The 15706-nt window shown below is 40.2% G+C and overlaps 1 protein-coding gene across 1 annotated transcript in view; it reads left to right on the top strand.

The window, feature by feature from the left end:
• The window catches only part of PTPN4 (protein tyrosine phosphatase non-receptor type 4), a gene marked incomplete in the record, with an annotated part of 1345721 nt that overhangs the window by 963510 nt on the left and 366505 nt on the right, over nt 1–15706 (top strand).

The raw sequence follows: 15706 nt of genomic DNA, 5'->3' as shown, positions 1-15706 counted from the left end.
TTTAAAAGGCAAAAACAAACAATTGATATTTTCTTATTTTCAGAATTCCTAAAATTATTTCCCAAATATTTAAAAGTTCCTATAAACGGTTATCCCTATAACAGAAACTGTTACTCTGAGAATAGTGTGTGCTTTCTTAAAAGGGATATTTGAAAGGATGGTTGTATAGCTATCTCTCAAACCAAGACAAAGTGTTTTTGGTACTTAGCTTTTATGTATGCTAATTATGTTCCCTGGGGATTAGTCTCTCTTAAAGGCCTAATAATCAAAAATTCGCCTGCTTGAAGAGTAATCACGTAAAATCTTTGGGGGCTTATTTTTAGTATTATATTTTAATGCATGTGTATCTTCACACCCTGGACCCTGCATAGTTAAACAACTCTCAAGATAAAACTTTCGAAAATTGAGGAACCCTCAGTACTGACTTTTTAGATCACCTCGCAAGAGCGGAGAGCTTTAGATAATCGAGCCCTAAGTGCGATAGCGGTTAAACCAGATGTGGACTCGATGTTGCTTAATGTTCCTAGAGTGATAGTGCTGTACCTCCCTGAAGAAACTCACACAGGGTTGAAGCATATGTCTGGGGTTGCTATGTCTCTTTCAAATAGGGATTGTCTGGTATTTAGGGCAGGACTGTTTTGTTTTTTTTGCTTATTATAGTTTTGTACTTACCCACAAGTATACAAAATGGAACAATATTATATATACATCAGTACATGGTATGTGACACTTTTGTCTTGTGTGAAATAAATTATCTATACAAAAATCTTTTCTCCAACATTGGTGTGTCCGGTCCACGGCATCATCCTTACTTGTGGGATATTCTCTTCCCCAACAGGAAATGGCAAAGAGTCCCAGCAAAGCTGGTCACATGATCCCTCCTAGGCTCCGCCCACCCCAGTCATTCTCTTTGCCGTTGCACAGGCAACATCTCCACGGAGATGGTTAAGAGTTTTTTGCTCAGGCTTGGGCAAGAGATGTTCAGGATCCTTGGGCACTAGAAATAGTTTCTCAAGGTTATCTCCTGGAATTCAAGGAACTACCCCCAAGGGGAAGGTTCCACAGGTCTCAATTATCTTCAAACCAAATAAAGAGACAGGCATTCTTACATTGTGTAGAAGACCTGTTAAAGATGGGAGTGATACATCCAGTTCCAATAAGAGAACAAGGAATGGGATTTTATTCCAATCTGTTCATAGTTCCCAAAAAAGAGGGAACATTCAGACCAATTTTGGATCTAAAGATCCTAAACAAATTTCTCAGGGTACCATCGTTCAAAATGGAAACTATTCGAACGATCCTACCTACTATCCAGGAAAATCAATTTATGACTACCGTGGATTTAAAGGATGCGTACCTACATATTCCTATCCACAAGGAACATCATCAGTTCCTAAGGTTCGCTTTTCTGGACAAGCATTACCAGTTTGTGGCACTTCCATTCGGATTAGCCACTGCTCCAAGGATTTTCACAAAGGTACTAGGGTCCCTTCTAGCGGTTCTAAGACCAAGGGGCATTGCAGTAGTACCTTACTTGGACGACATCCTGATTCAAGCGTCGTCCATGTCAAAAGCAAAGGCTCATACGGACATCGTCCTAGCCTTTCTCAGATCTCACGGATGGAAGGTGAACAAAGAAAAAAGTTCTCTGTCCCCGTCAACAAGAGTTCCCTTCTTGGGAACAATAATAGATTCCTTAGAAATGAGGATTTTTCTGACAGAGGTCAGAAAATCAAAACTTCTAATCTCTTGTCAAGTACTTCACTCTGTTCCTCGTCCTTCCATAGCGCAGTGCATGGAAGTAATAGGATTGATGGTTGCAACAATGGACATAGTTCCTTTTGCACGAATTCATCTAAGACCATTACAACTGTGCATGCTCAGACAGTGGAATGGGGATTATACAGACTTGTCTCCGACGATTCAAGTAGATCAAAAGACCAGAGCTTCACTCCGTTGGTGGCTGACCCTGGACAATCTGTCACAGGGAATGAGCTTCCGCAGACCAGAGTGGGTCATTGTCACGACCGACGCCATCCCTGAAAGCTCAGGGTCTATGGTCTCGGGAAGAGTCTCTTCTCCCGATAAACATTCTGGAACTGAGAGCGATATTCAATGCTCTCAGAGCTTGGCCTCAACTAGCAAAGGCCAAATTCATAAGGTTTCAGTCAGACAACATGACGACCGTTGCATATATCAATCATCAGGGGGGAACAAGGAGTTCCCTGGCGATGAAAGAAGTGACCAAGATAATTCAATGGGCGGAGGATCACTCCTGCCACTTGTCTGCGATCCACATCCCAGGAGTGGAAAATTGGGAAGCGGATTTTCTGAGTCGTCAGACATTCCATCCGGGGGAGTGGGAACTCCATCCGGAAATCTTTGCCCAAATAACTCAATTATGGGGCATTCCAGACATGGATCTGATGGCGTCTCGTCAGAACTTCAAGGTTCCTTGCTACGGGTCCAGATCCAGGGATCCCAAGGCGACTCTAGTAGATGCACTAGTAGCACCTTGGACCTTCAACCTAGCTTATGTATTCCCACCGTTTCCTCTCATCCCCAGGCTGGTAGCCAGGATCAATCAGGAGAGGGCCTCGGTGATCTTGATAGCTCCTGCGTGGCCACGCAGGACTTGGTATGCAGACCTGGTGAATATGTCATCCGCTCCACCATGGAAGCTACCTTTGAGACAGGACCTTCTTGTTCAGGGTCCATTCGAACATCCGAATCTGGTTTCCCTCCAACTGACGGCTTGGAGATTGAACGCTTGATTTTATCAAAGCGTGGGTTTTCAGATTCTGTAATAGATACTCTGATTCAGGCTAGAAAGCCTGTAACTAGAAAAATTTACCATAAAATATGGAAAAAATATATCTGTTGGTGTGAATCTAAAGGATTCCCATGGAACAAGACAAAAATTCCTAAGATTCTATCCTTTCTACAAGAAGGTTTGGAGAAAGGATTATCTGCAAGTTCTCTGAAGGGACAGATCTCTGCTTTATCTGTTTTACTTCACAAAAGACTGGCAGCTGTGCCTGTTTACAGACCTTTGACTCCTCCCTGGAGTCTAAATCTAGTTCTTTCAGTTCTTCAAGGGGTTCCGTTTGAACCCTTACATTCCGTAGATATTAAGTTATTATCTTGGAAAGTTTTGTTTTTGGTTGCAATTTCTTCTGCAAGAAGAGTTTCAGAGTTATCTGCTCTGCAGTGTTCTCCGCCCTATCTGGTGTTCCATGCAGATAAGGTGGTTTTGCGTACTAAGCCTGGTTTTCTTCCGAAAGTTGTTTCCAACAAAAATATTAACCAGGAGATAGTTGTACCTTCTTTGTGTCCGAATCCAGTTTCAAAGAAGGAACGTTTGTTACACAATTTGGACGTAGTCCGTGCTCTAAAATTCTATTTAGAGGCTACTAAAGATTTCAGACAAACATCTTCCTTGTTTGTTGTTTATTCTGGTAAAAGGAGAGGTCAAAAAGCGACTTCTACCTCTCTTTCCTTTTGGCTTAAAAGCATTATCCGATTGGCTTATGAGACTGCCAGACGGCAGCCTCCTGAAAGAATCACAGCTCACTCCACTAGGGCTGTGGCTTCCACATTGGCCTTCAAGAACGAGGCTTCTGTTGACCAGATATGTAAGGCAGCGACTTGGTCTTCACTGCACACTTTTGCCAAATTTTACAAATTTGATACTTTTGCTTCTTCGGAGGCTATTTTTGGGAGAAAGGTTTTGCAAGCCGTGGTGCCTTCCATTTAGGTGACCTGATTTGTTCCCTCCCTTCATCCGTGTCCTAAAGCTTTGGTATTGGTTCCCACAAGTAAGGATGACGCCGTGGACCGGACACACCAATGTTGGAGAAAACAGAATTTATGCTTACCTGATAAATTACTTTCTCCAACGGTGTGTCCGGTCCACGGCCCGCCCTGGTTTTTTAATCAGGTCTGATGAATTATTTTCTCTAACTACAGTCACCACGGTATCATATGGTTTCTCCTATATATATTTCCTCCTGTCCGTCGGTCGAATGACTGGGGTGGGCGGAGCCTAGGAGGGATCATGTGACCAGCTTTGCTGGGACTCTTTGCCATTTCCTGTTGGGGAAGAGAATATCCCACAAGTAAGGATGACGCCGTGGACCGGACACACCGTTGGAGAAAGTAATTTATCAGGTAAGCATAAATTCTGTTTTTGAGTGGTGAGAGTCCTCAAACCACCACATGTGGGAATATTCCTGCCTTGACCACTAGGAGAAGGCAAGAAACCCCCCCCCCATACTGCAAAGCTTTAAATCCCTCCTACTTCCTATGATCCACAGTCATTCTCTTTTGCCTCCTTGATGAGGTTCAATGTGAAAGTGAAGTACAAGATCTACTCATCTTTCGAAAGCAGTTCCTTTAACCGAGGCCCAAATCCTCATCACATTAACCTGCCGTTCAGAGAGGGAAAATGTCACAGGCCTGCCAGGTGAAATGTGTACTTGTCCACCAATCCCCTGGCGTACTGTATCAGCGACTTACTTTTTTTTCCAAAATGTGAAGCCGCCGCACGCTACAATATGGGCTATTCAACAGTAGTTTCGAGGTCAATTTGACACTTCACGACCGGCACCAGACAGCGCTACCAGGAAGTGCTCATATGGGGGGGGTTCTGTTTCTAGAGCAGGAGCCATGATGTTGTCATTAGTTGGCGCACTCTGACTCCGCTCTGTCTTCTGTATCATGCACGGTGTCTGGAGAACCAGCAGTCAGTCATACTGCACACCGGCTTACAGAGAGGTAATGAGTCACGCTAAACAATTATTGCCTTGGGTTGTTTAGGATATTTTCAGACTTTATTAGGGAGCTACTGCCTGAGATGATGGCAATCTAGTTTTACTCAAGAGGAGGTCAGCCCTCTTGCTTTAGTGGACCCTAATAAATGTATGCTTTGCAAATTGTATATTGTTTGCCCTCCTGCACAATTGTGTAATTCATGCCTCTCCTCTGTACTTTAGTCTCATTCAAGTGAGCCTAGTACCAAGTCTCCCGCACTAACTCCTGTAGCGCAGGTTAATTATGTAACCCCTGTGACTTCACAGGGTTTAGTTAACCCCAATATGCATGTACTTCGGTCCCTTTCACATGCAGTTCTCTGCGACTCCATTCCCCATAAGTCATCTGGAGTTGTTGCCCTTCCCATTGATTATGCTGCACAGTTACAATCTGCTGTGACTGCTGCCCTGAGCGCTTTCTGTGTTGCAGGGAAGAGAAAGTTTAAACATGGCGTATCTTAGGACCAATAGCTCTCTGGAAGCTACAGCGGTCAGTCATGTTCCTTATGAGGAAAATTCCTCTGAGTTCTGAGGGAGAGCTGTCATCTTCTAGCTACTCTACTGAAAAGATTGTAAAGATTGTAGAGGCAGAATACATTACTTTCTTTCCTAAGATATGGTGAGTCCACAGAATCATCAAATACTAGTGTGAATATCACTCCTGGCCAGCAGGAGGAGGCAAAGAGCACTACAGCAAAGCTGCTATATATGTCACTTCCCTTACCCATAACCTTCAGTCATTCTATTTGCCTGTGTTGCAAGGAGGAGGTGAAGTTTTGGTGTCTGATCTAAAATCAAGATTTTTTTATTTTAAAGCAGAGTAGGTTTGCTCTGATCTTTCTAAAGGGTCTAGCCTTATCCCATGTCAGTCTCATCAGTAGGCCAGTGGTGGCTTTTAAGCAATTGGGAACTTGTGGGTTACAATCCTCACTGCGTTTTCCCAAAACATTTTGCCGCCCTATTTAGATAGCCTGAGTAAGTTTACTCAGTCTTTCTGTATTTCCACAGGTCCATGTGAGGGATGGCATTCTCTCAAACCAGGTGAGCTGACCTACTGCCGGACAGATAAATATTAAGGTAAGTGACGGTTTTATTTTTTCTATGTAGCAGGGAAAAATTTGGCACTTATTCAGCTGAAAAGCTGCAGGGGGGCGTTTTTTATTATTCCTGACGGGGTGCAGGCTTTTATGGCAGTTTTTGCAGGCACTGTTAGTGTGAGGAGTTATTTATTTTATTGATGGCTCATTGAGGATCCGTTTTTAATAACGGATTATATACTTTTTTTTTTTTGGGGGGGGGGTTGTTCATTTTTAATCCTGTTTTTCAAGAAAGTTGTTTTTAAAAATGTAGGACCGCCCCTTTTTGGGAGGTTCTGATTTTGTGATATCAGTTTTTTTGGCGCTTTTCTTTACTTCCTGTAAGAGTGAGGTGCGCATATTTCAGATGGCTCTGCTCTTTAAATGGCTTCTTGCTGTTTTTGCTTTTCTAGATAACCGTATTGTAAACAGGATCGTTTTTTTCCTCAGTTTGCTGCGGGTTGCAGGACAGGTAGGGCACCTCAATAATTCTGCTGAGGTGTAGAGTATTGCCTTGGGTATGTTTTTCTTGATTTGGTAAATTTAAAGGAACATTTATTTAAGAAAATTGTTTGGTTCTGTATTATATCCTTTGTTAAAAGATAAAAAAAAAGTTACATATTTGTATTATGGATTAGGAGGTTGTGCAGGATGTTACCTGCAGCTTATGTTTTGATACCCAGGTGGAACCCCCAGTATCTTTTTGTTCATAATGTACTGAAAGAACTGTAACTTTTTGTTTCAGATGTGCCACAGTTTTCTCCTCAAGCATCCCAATCCTATTCATCTGCACATGCAGTGCCCTGCGTTTCCTATCATGCTCTGTCTGGAGTTGCTGCCCAGGTATCTTCTTTGGTATCTGAGGCACTGTCTGCTTTTCCAATGCTTCAGGGAAAACGCAAAAGGAAATTTAAAGAAACAGTAAGTAAGGTTTCTGATTCTGAAGTGGCTAATCAAAGTATTTCCTCTCAAAAGTCTGAGGATGAAGATTCTTCGGTGCATCTTTCTTCTGGTGAAATTTCGGATTCAGGCAGTATAATTCCTTCTACTGATGCTGAAGTTGTGTCCTTCAGATTTAAGCTGGAACACCTCCGCTTGTTGCTTAAGGAGGATTTGGCTACCTTGGATGACTCTGATACTTCTATTGTTGTTAACCCTAAGAAGTTTAGTAAGCTGAACAAGTATTTTGATGTTACCTCTGCGGTGCAGGTTTTTCCTTTTTCTCCATCTTCTATTTTTATGAAAATGTTTTCTATAGCTGACTCTATTAAAGAGACATGACAAACGGTTCCTAAGGTGGAAGGAGCTATTTCTACTTTGGCTAAAAGGACCACTATTCCTATAGAGGATAGTTGTTCTTTTAAGGATCCAATGGATAAGAAATTGGAGGCATTATTAAAGAAAATGTATGTTCACCAAGGTCTTCAATGGCAGCCGGCGGTGTGTATTGCTACTGTTTCCAGCGCTGCAGCTTACTGGTTTGATGCTTTGTTTGATTCTATTCAGACATATGCTCCTCTTGAGGAGATCCAGGACAGGATTAAGGCTCTTAAGTTAGCCAATTCCTTTATTACGGATGCTTCCTTAAAAGTCATTTATCTGGGAGAAAAAATGTCTGGTTTTGTGGTTCTAGCTCGAAGAGCCCTTTGGTTAAAATCCTTGTCTGCAGGTGTTTTTCTAAGTCTAAGTTATTAGCTATTCCCTACAAGGGTAAGACCTTGTTTGGCTGAAATTATTTCAGATATCACAGGAGGAAAGGGATCTTTTCTTCCTCAAGATAGAAAGAATAAGCAGAAAGGGCGTCAGAGTAATTTTCATTCCTTTCGTAACTTTAGAGGTAAACCCTCTGTTTCCACTTCCAAGCAGGAACTATCCAAGTCTTCCTGGAAGTCTGGTCAGTCTTGGAACAAGGGGAAACAGTCTAAGAAGCCTGCGGCTGACTCCAAGTCAGCATGAAGGGTCGGCCCTCGATTCAGGAACGGATCTAGTAGGGGGCAGGCTTTGTCAATTTGCTCAGGCTTGGATACGAGATGTCCCAGACCTGTGGGCCGTGGAATTTGAATCTTGGGTACAAGATAAAATTCAAGACTTTTCCTCCCAGAGACAAGTTTCTTCTCTCAAGATTATCTTTATACCACATAAAGAGAGAGGCGTTCTTAAATTGTATCAAGGATCTTTTTCCTCTGCAGGAACAAGGTCTGGGATTTTATTCAAATCTGTTTGTGGTTCCCAAGAAAGAGGGGACATTCAGACCTATTTTAGACCTAAAGTGTTTAAACAAGTTCCTCAGTGTACCGTCCTTCAAGATGGAGACTATACGTTCCATTATTCCTTTGGTTCAAGAGAGTCAGTTTATGACAACCATAGACTTAAAGGATACATACCTTCATGTTCCTATTCACCGGGATCATCATCAGTTTCTAAGGTTTGCTTTTTTAGACAATCATTTCCAGTTTGTGGCTCTTCCTTTCGGCCTTATCACAGCTCCCAGAATTTTCTCAAAGGTCCTGGGGGCTCTTGGCAGTGATCCGTACTCGGGGCATTGCTGTTGCACCTTATCTGGACGACATTCTGGTTCAGGTGCTGTCTTTTCAACAAGCAAACCCTCATACAGAGATCTTCTTATTTTTTCTTCGCTCCCACAGTTGGAAGGTAACTCTGGGAAAGAGTTCTCTGATTCCAGCCACAAAAGTAGTGTTTTTAGGGACTATAATAGACTCCCTACTAATGAAGAGATTTCTGACAGAGGTCAGAAAAACAAAGATTTTCGACTTGTCCTTCAGTCCTCTCCTCGGTCGTCAGTGGCTCTATGGAGGTAATTGGTCTGATGGTAGCTTCCATGAACATCATTCCGTTTGTGCGGTTCAATCTCAGACCTCTGCAGTTATGCATGTTAAGGCAATGGAACGGGGACTATGCAGATCTGTCTCCGCAAATAGTTCTGTATCAGGCGACAAGGCACTCTCTTCTGTGGTGGTTGTCTCATGAACACCTCTCCCAGGGAACTTGCTTTCGCAGACCTTCCTGGGTGATCGTGACCACAGATGAAAGCCTTCTAGGTTATGGAGCAATTTGGGGGTCATTGAAGACTCAGGGTCTTTGGACTCGGGAGGAGTCAGTTCTCCCTATAAACATTCTAGAACTGAGAGCGATTTTCAATGCTCTACTGGCCTGGCCAGTAGGTATGCCAAGCTTCTGAGGTACTGCTCGAGGTCAAGGGATCCACAGGCTTTCTTGATAGATGCTCTGGCGGTTCCTTGGAATTTCAGTCTAGCATACATATTTCCTACGTTCGCTCTCCTGCCAAGAGTCATTGCTCGGATCAAGCAGGAGAGGGTGTCGGTGATTCTCATAGCGCCGGTGTTGCCTCGCAGGATCTGGTATTCAGATCTAGTGGAAATGTTGCCTCTACCTCCAAGGAGACTCCCTCTGAGGAAGGACCTTCTACTTCAGGGTCATTTTCTTCATCCAAATCTTGTTTCTCGGAAGCTGGCTGCTTGGAGATTGAACGCTTGATTTTATCTAAGCGTGGGTTTTCAGAGTCGGTCATTGAGACCATGATTCAGGCTCATAAGCCGGTGACAAGAAAGATTTACTATAAGATATGGCGTAAATATCTATATTGGTGTGAATCCAGAGGCTACTCTTGGAATAGAGTCAGGATTCCTAGGATTTTGTCTTTTCTCCAGGAGGGTTTGGAGAAGGGTTTGTCAGCTAATACTCTGAAAGGGCAGATTTCTGCATTGTCTATTTTGTTGCATAAGTGTGCAATCTTTTTGTCAGTCTTTGGTTAGGATTAGGCCTGTGTTTAAGCCTGTTACTCCTCCCTGGAGTCTTAACTTTCTTCTTAGAGTTTTACAGCGGGCTCTGTTTGAACCTATGCATTCCTTAGATATCAATATGTTATTTTGGAAGGTTTTGTTTCTTGTTGCTATTTCTTTTGCTCGGAGGGTTTCGGAACTCTCAGCTCTGCAGTTTAATTCTCCTTATTTTATTTTTCATTTTGATAAGGTGGTTTTACGTACTAAATTAGGTTTCCTTCCTAAGGTTTTTTCAAACAAGAATATTAATCAGGAGATTGTGGTTCCTTCTTTGTGTCCTAATCCTTTTTCTCCTAAGGAGCGTTTATTGCACAACCTAGATGTTGTGCGTGCATTGAAGTTCTATCTTCAGGCGACTACGGACTTTCGTCAGTCTTCTGCGGGTCAGAAAGCCACGGCTACTTCTCTTTCTCTTTGGCTAAGGAGTATTATTCATTTGGCCTATGAAACTGCTGGACCGCAACCTCCTGAGAGAATCACTGCTCATTCCACGAGGGCTGTTTCTTCTTCCTGGGCATTTAAAAATGAAGCTTCTGTGGAACAGTTTTGCAAGGCTGCAACTTGGTCCTCTTTGCATACTTTTTCAAAGTTTTATAAATGTGATACTTTTGCCTCAGCTGAGGCTTCTTTTGGGAGAAGGGTTCTTAAAGTGGTGGTGCCTTCTGTTTAGGTCTACCTGTCTTGTCCCTCCCTTATCATCTGTGCCCTCTAGCTTGGGTATTGATTCCCACTAGTAATTGATGATTCCGTGGACTCACCATATCTTAGGAAAGAAAACTATAATTTATGCTTACCTGATAAATTTATTTCCGGATATGGTGAGTCCACGGCCCACCATTTATTTAACACAGTTATTTTTTCTAAAACCTCAGGCACCTCTATACTTTTAAGTATTAAGAGAGAAAGGAAAAGAGGTATCTTATGGCACACTTTGAATGAGAGCCTAAATAATCATAATTTAGTTATGCACAAAGGAGAAAAGTGTTAAAATATAACTTTTATTTGTATATTCAGATAAAAAAACAAAAATGTGTGGCATTAAAATTAGGGAATAAGTGTTGTTGACAATTGATTAAGAACAAACGTTTGTTCAAAGAGTGATAAATCACCTCCTATCTGTCACCATATAGCAGATTTAGTGAATTGCATAGGGATATCATGTATCTCACTAGCCCACTCTGCAATATTACTGTTAAACTGTTTGTATATATAACACCATTAAAGTAAACGTTGCTGAGTTTCTCTTTAATGAGCAACAAATATCCCTAAGGTGACAGAAAATGTTATGAATAAGTTCAGAGTATTAAAATTAAATTTAAAAAAAGTGTGTCAAAGAGAAAGAGCACACTTGTTTTGCAAATTTAACAATGCTTCTCTTAGGAGAAAGGGAAAAAATATTCCCCAGAAATGTAATTAGAAACCATATATGTGGAGGCTTATCTAGTCATGTGATTGGTTGAAAAAATACCATATACAGGGCGAATAATCGTTCACAAGTTTTGTGCTAGTGGGTTAATTACGGTAAAGTACTGTTAGTATATAACAGGACAAATTACAGACTTGCTGCTGATATTGTAGATCAAAATATTCCCACTATTAAACCAGATCAACGATCATTTAACCAAACAACACGTTAAGCTAAAATGCCTGTTTAAGGCCAACAATTAATTAAATTCTATATTTGATTAAATTTTCTCCAGAGAAGCAGTGCGAACGCCTGACGCGCGTTTCGCCAACTGCTTTGTCAAAGGCGCCGAACGTCCTTCGTGCTACTCGCTTTATACCGAAGCCAACCAATCCAAGAGGGGGTATGTCTCAGTCACATGACGCGATCCGCCAATCGCATAGCGTCTGTGACGTAGTTAGGTCATATGTAACGTCGGTTGTACCCAATTGGACAGGGAGACTAAAAGGTGTGTGGTATAATGTCCAATCATGTCAAAGAGACGGGTACAATGTAAACAAAACCATCTACATATTATCATATATGCCGTGAGCACACTGTCAATTCGTAATCGTTCATATCCAAAGATATGATTGTGCTAATATTACTCAACTGATTATAATGTAGGTTTATAGTAGATGGATTTGTACAGCCTCCAGATTATTAATCTCACTAATAAGACCCTTACTCCTGATCACATAGATATATTGTGTAGATGTCTATCTTTCTCTCTGACAAACAACTTAAATCATTTCAAGATCATTAAAGACCTACACCTTTTGATTAGAAAGCTGGCTATAAGTAAAATGTAAACTAGACATGATGATGACAATCTGGATGAAATTACTATACTTAATCTAGTCTCTCTCCTTGAAGAGAATGAAGACACCTCTGCCATGTCCACAGACTGGCTAACTAAAATTAAAACAAAATCGACTTTTATGCCTTTAATTTCACAATTTCCTCTAATTGATACCTCTCAAGGTGGTGAGTAGAGACATCTTGAAACTCAATACGAAAAATATGTCAAATTTGAGTAAAAAGGAACAATGGGCTCTGAAAAGATATTCAATCATGGCAAGACGTGATTACCAAACCATCTGATAAGGGCAGAAATATTGTTCTTTGGCCTAAAGATATGTACATCATTGAGGCCCTAAAACAACTGGGCGATCCTAAGTGTTATAAACATCTTCTTGGAGACCCAACAATGGACTTCCTTTCAAAATATAAGAGCATAATCGAAAGGGCTAAAAGTGAAGAGCTAATCAACAACAAAGAATATAAGTACCTGACCATCAACAAACCCAAGATAGCTACATTATATCTTCTCCCAAAAATTCATAAGAACAAATGTACACCACTAGGGAGACCAATTGTCTCCGGTATAGGGAGTTTAAGCGAGCAAGCTTCAAGATACATTGATTTCAGACTCAGAGGTATTGTCCTAACATTACCATCCTATGTTAGGGACACTATGGATGTATTGCATAAAATTGATGGCATAACTCTTGATGAGAGTACTTTCTTTGCCACATGTGATGTCAAATCCCACTACACATCAATTGACCACAAGTGGGGAATTTCTGTGATTGAATATTTCCTTAAAATGGAGGGGTCAGCGGGCATAGAGAAAAACAACTTCATATTACGCCTACTTAAATATGTCCTCAGCCATAATTATTTCGTTTTTAACGATAAATTTTATCTTCAAATTATAGGCACAGTGATGGGCACAGCTTGTGCCCCCACGTACGCCAACCTGTACTTAGGATGGTGGGATCGAGAAATCGTCTTTGGAGATAATATGTGGAAATATACAGAACATATTTTATTGTGGCTGAGGTACATGATGTCTTTATACTATGGAGAGGAGACATCAATATTTTTAAAACGTTCATAAGTGAACTGAATACCAACGACTTGAATCTGAAATTGACCTATGAGATCAATTATGATAGTGTGACCTTCCTGGATCTGAGCATCTCTAGAGACATGTTTGATTAAATCCAAACTAATTTGCACAGAAAGGAGACAGCCACCAACTCTATTCTCAGATTTGAGAGCGCACATCATGAGTCTACTAAAAAAGCAATCCCTTATGGTGAGTTTCTGCGCCTACGACGCAACTGCTCGGACATAGTGAAATTTAAGGAACAGGCAAAGGAACTTAAACTGAGACTCAAAGAGAGAGGCTACCCAAATTCAGTACTTAAGAGAGCTTATCACGGATCCTTGCACACTATAAGATCTGATCTTCTGGTACCAAAGGTAAAGGATAATAGTGCCTTAACAAAAGAAAAGTTCAAAGGCACATTCCCTTGTGGGACATGCAAGTTTTGTCCGCACATACGTACAGTGAGACAGATGGAATTTCCCCAAAGGCACTATATATATGAATGACTTCTATAATTGTCGAACTAAGAATATTATCTACTGCATTGAATGCATATGTGGCAAACGATATGTGGGAATGTCGACTAGAGAACTGAGAACGAGATTAGGGGAACACATAGGAAATATCCAGAATGCAAAAAGTGACCTTGAGAAAGGAAAGAAAATCACATCAGTGGCAAAACATTTCCTGGACAAACATGAAGAAAAATCAGATCTCCAATGCTGGATCTTACAGAGAATAAGACCAGGGATTAGAGGGGGCAATACTGAAATAACCCTCCTTAAAGAAGAAACGAAATGGATCTTTAGGCTCCAAACTATAGCCCCAAAAGGATTAAATGAACAACTGACTTTCAGTCCCTTTCTACAATAACATATTAATAAGCGATACTTTTACACATAAACATCTAGTGTAATACTTCTTATATAGAACCTGGATATATGACAGAACCTAGAAGGTATACTGAGTAGGAGTTCTTGCTGCTCTGGTAAATTGCAGTAACCTATGCAATCTCATTGAAAAGTAATACAACTATGTAAACATATTAATATATATGTATATGAAAACGTAATCTATATTTATTTGGATCTATGTATATAAGTGGTTTAACCAGGTCCTCTTTACAATAACATATTAATAAGTGTTATTGTTACACATATACACCTAAGTGTAATAACTCTCATATAGAACCTGGATACATGACAGAATCTAGATTGTATACTGAATAGGAATTTTCCCTGCTCTTGTAAATCGCAGTAATCTATGCAATATCATTAAAAAGTAATAGAACTATATACACATATTAATATATATGTATATAAAAACATAACCACTGTTTATTTCGATCTAGTATATATATGTATACAAGTGGTTTAACCAGGTCTTCTTTGTCATATACGGTTAGATAGTACTAAAACACTAACCTCTTGTTTTCATACAAGTATGTGCCCTTGATATCCAATTGAGGAAACTAAATAACGATACACAGTCAAAAATGTTTAAGATCAGAACCTATCTCTGATATTTGAGACACTGTATGATTCTGTAATTATAGTATGAAAAATGTTTCACTAAAATATTGGGATTAAATATCCTAAAGAAGAAATGTTTTGAAAAATACAAATCCATCTACTATAAACCTACATTATAATCAGTCAAGTAATATTAGCACAAACATATCTTTGTATATGAATGATTCCGAATTGACAGTGTGCTCACGGCATATATGATAATATTTAGACGGTTTTGTTTCTTTGACATGAATGGACATTATACCACACACCTTTTAGTCTCCCTGTCCAATTGGGTACAACCGACGTTACATATGACCTAACTACGTCACAGACGTACTCGATTGGCGGATCACGTCATGTGACTGAGACATACCCCCTCTCGGATTGGTTGGCTTCGGTATAAAGCTAGTAGCACGAAGGACGTTTGGCGCCTTTGACAAAGCAGTTGGTGAAACGCGTGTCAGGCGTTCGCACTGCTTCTCTTGAGAAAATGTAATCAAATATAGAATTTAATTCATTGTTGGCCTTAAACAGGCATTTTAGCTTAACATGGTGTTTGGTTAAATGATCGTTAATCTGGTATAATAATGGGAATATTTTGATCTACAATATCAGCAGCAAGTCTGTAATTTGTCCTGTTATATACTAACAGTACTTTACCGTATTTAACCCACTATCACAAAACTTGTGAACGATTATTTGCCCTGTATATGGTATTTCTTCAACCAATCACATGACTTGATAAGCCTCCACATATATGGTTTCTAATTAAATTTCTTAGGAATATTTTTTCCCTTTCTCCTAAGAGAAGCATTGTTAAATTTGCAAAACAAGTGTGTTCTTTCTCTTTGACACACTTTTTTTTAAATTTAATTTTAATACTCTGAACTTATTCATGACATTTTCTGTCACCTTAGGGATATTTGTTGCTCATTAAAGAGAAACTCAGCAACGTTTACTTTAATGGTGATATATATATATATATATATATATATATATATATATATATACACAAACAGTCTAACCGTAATATTGCAGAGTGTGCATAGTGAGATACATGATATCCCTATGCAATTCACTAAATCTGCTATATGGTGACAGATAGGAGGTGATTTATCACTCTTTGAACAAACATTTGCTCTT

The sequence above is a fragment of the Bombina bombina genome, chromosome 1 (assembly GCF_027579735.1).
Source record: "Bombina bombina isolate aBomBom1 chromosome 1, aBomBom1.pri, whole genome shotgun sequence".
Lineage (NCBI taxonomy): Eukaryota > Metazoa > Chordata > Amphibia > Anura > Bombinatoridae > Bombina > Bombina bombina.
Note: the sequence above shows the minus strand (reverse complement) of the source record. Positions and strands in the feature narration are given on the sequence as shown.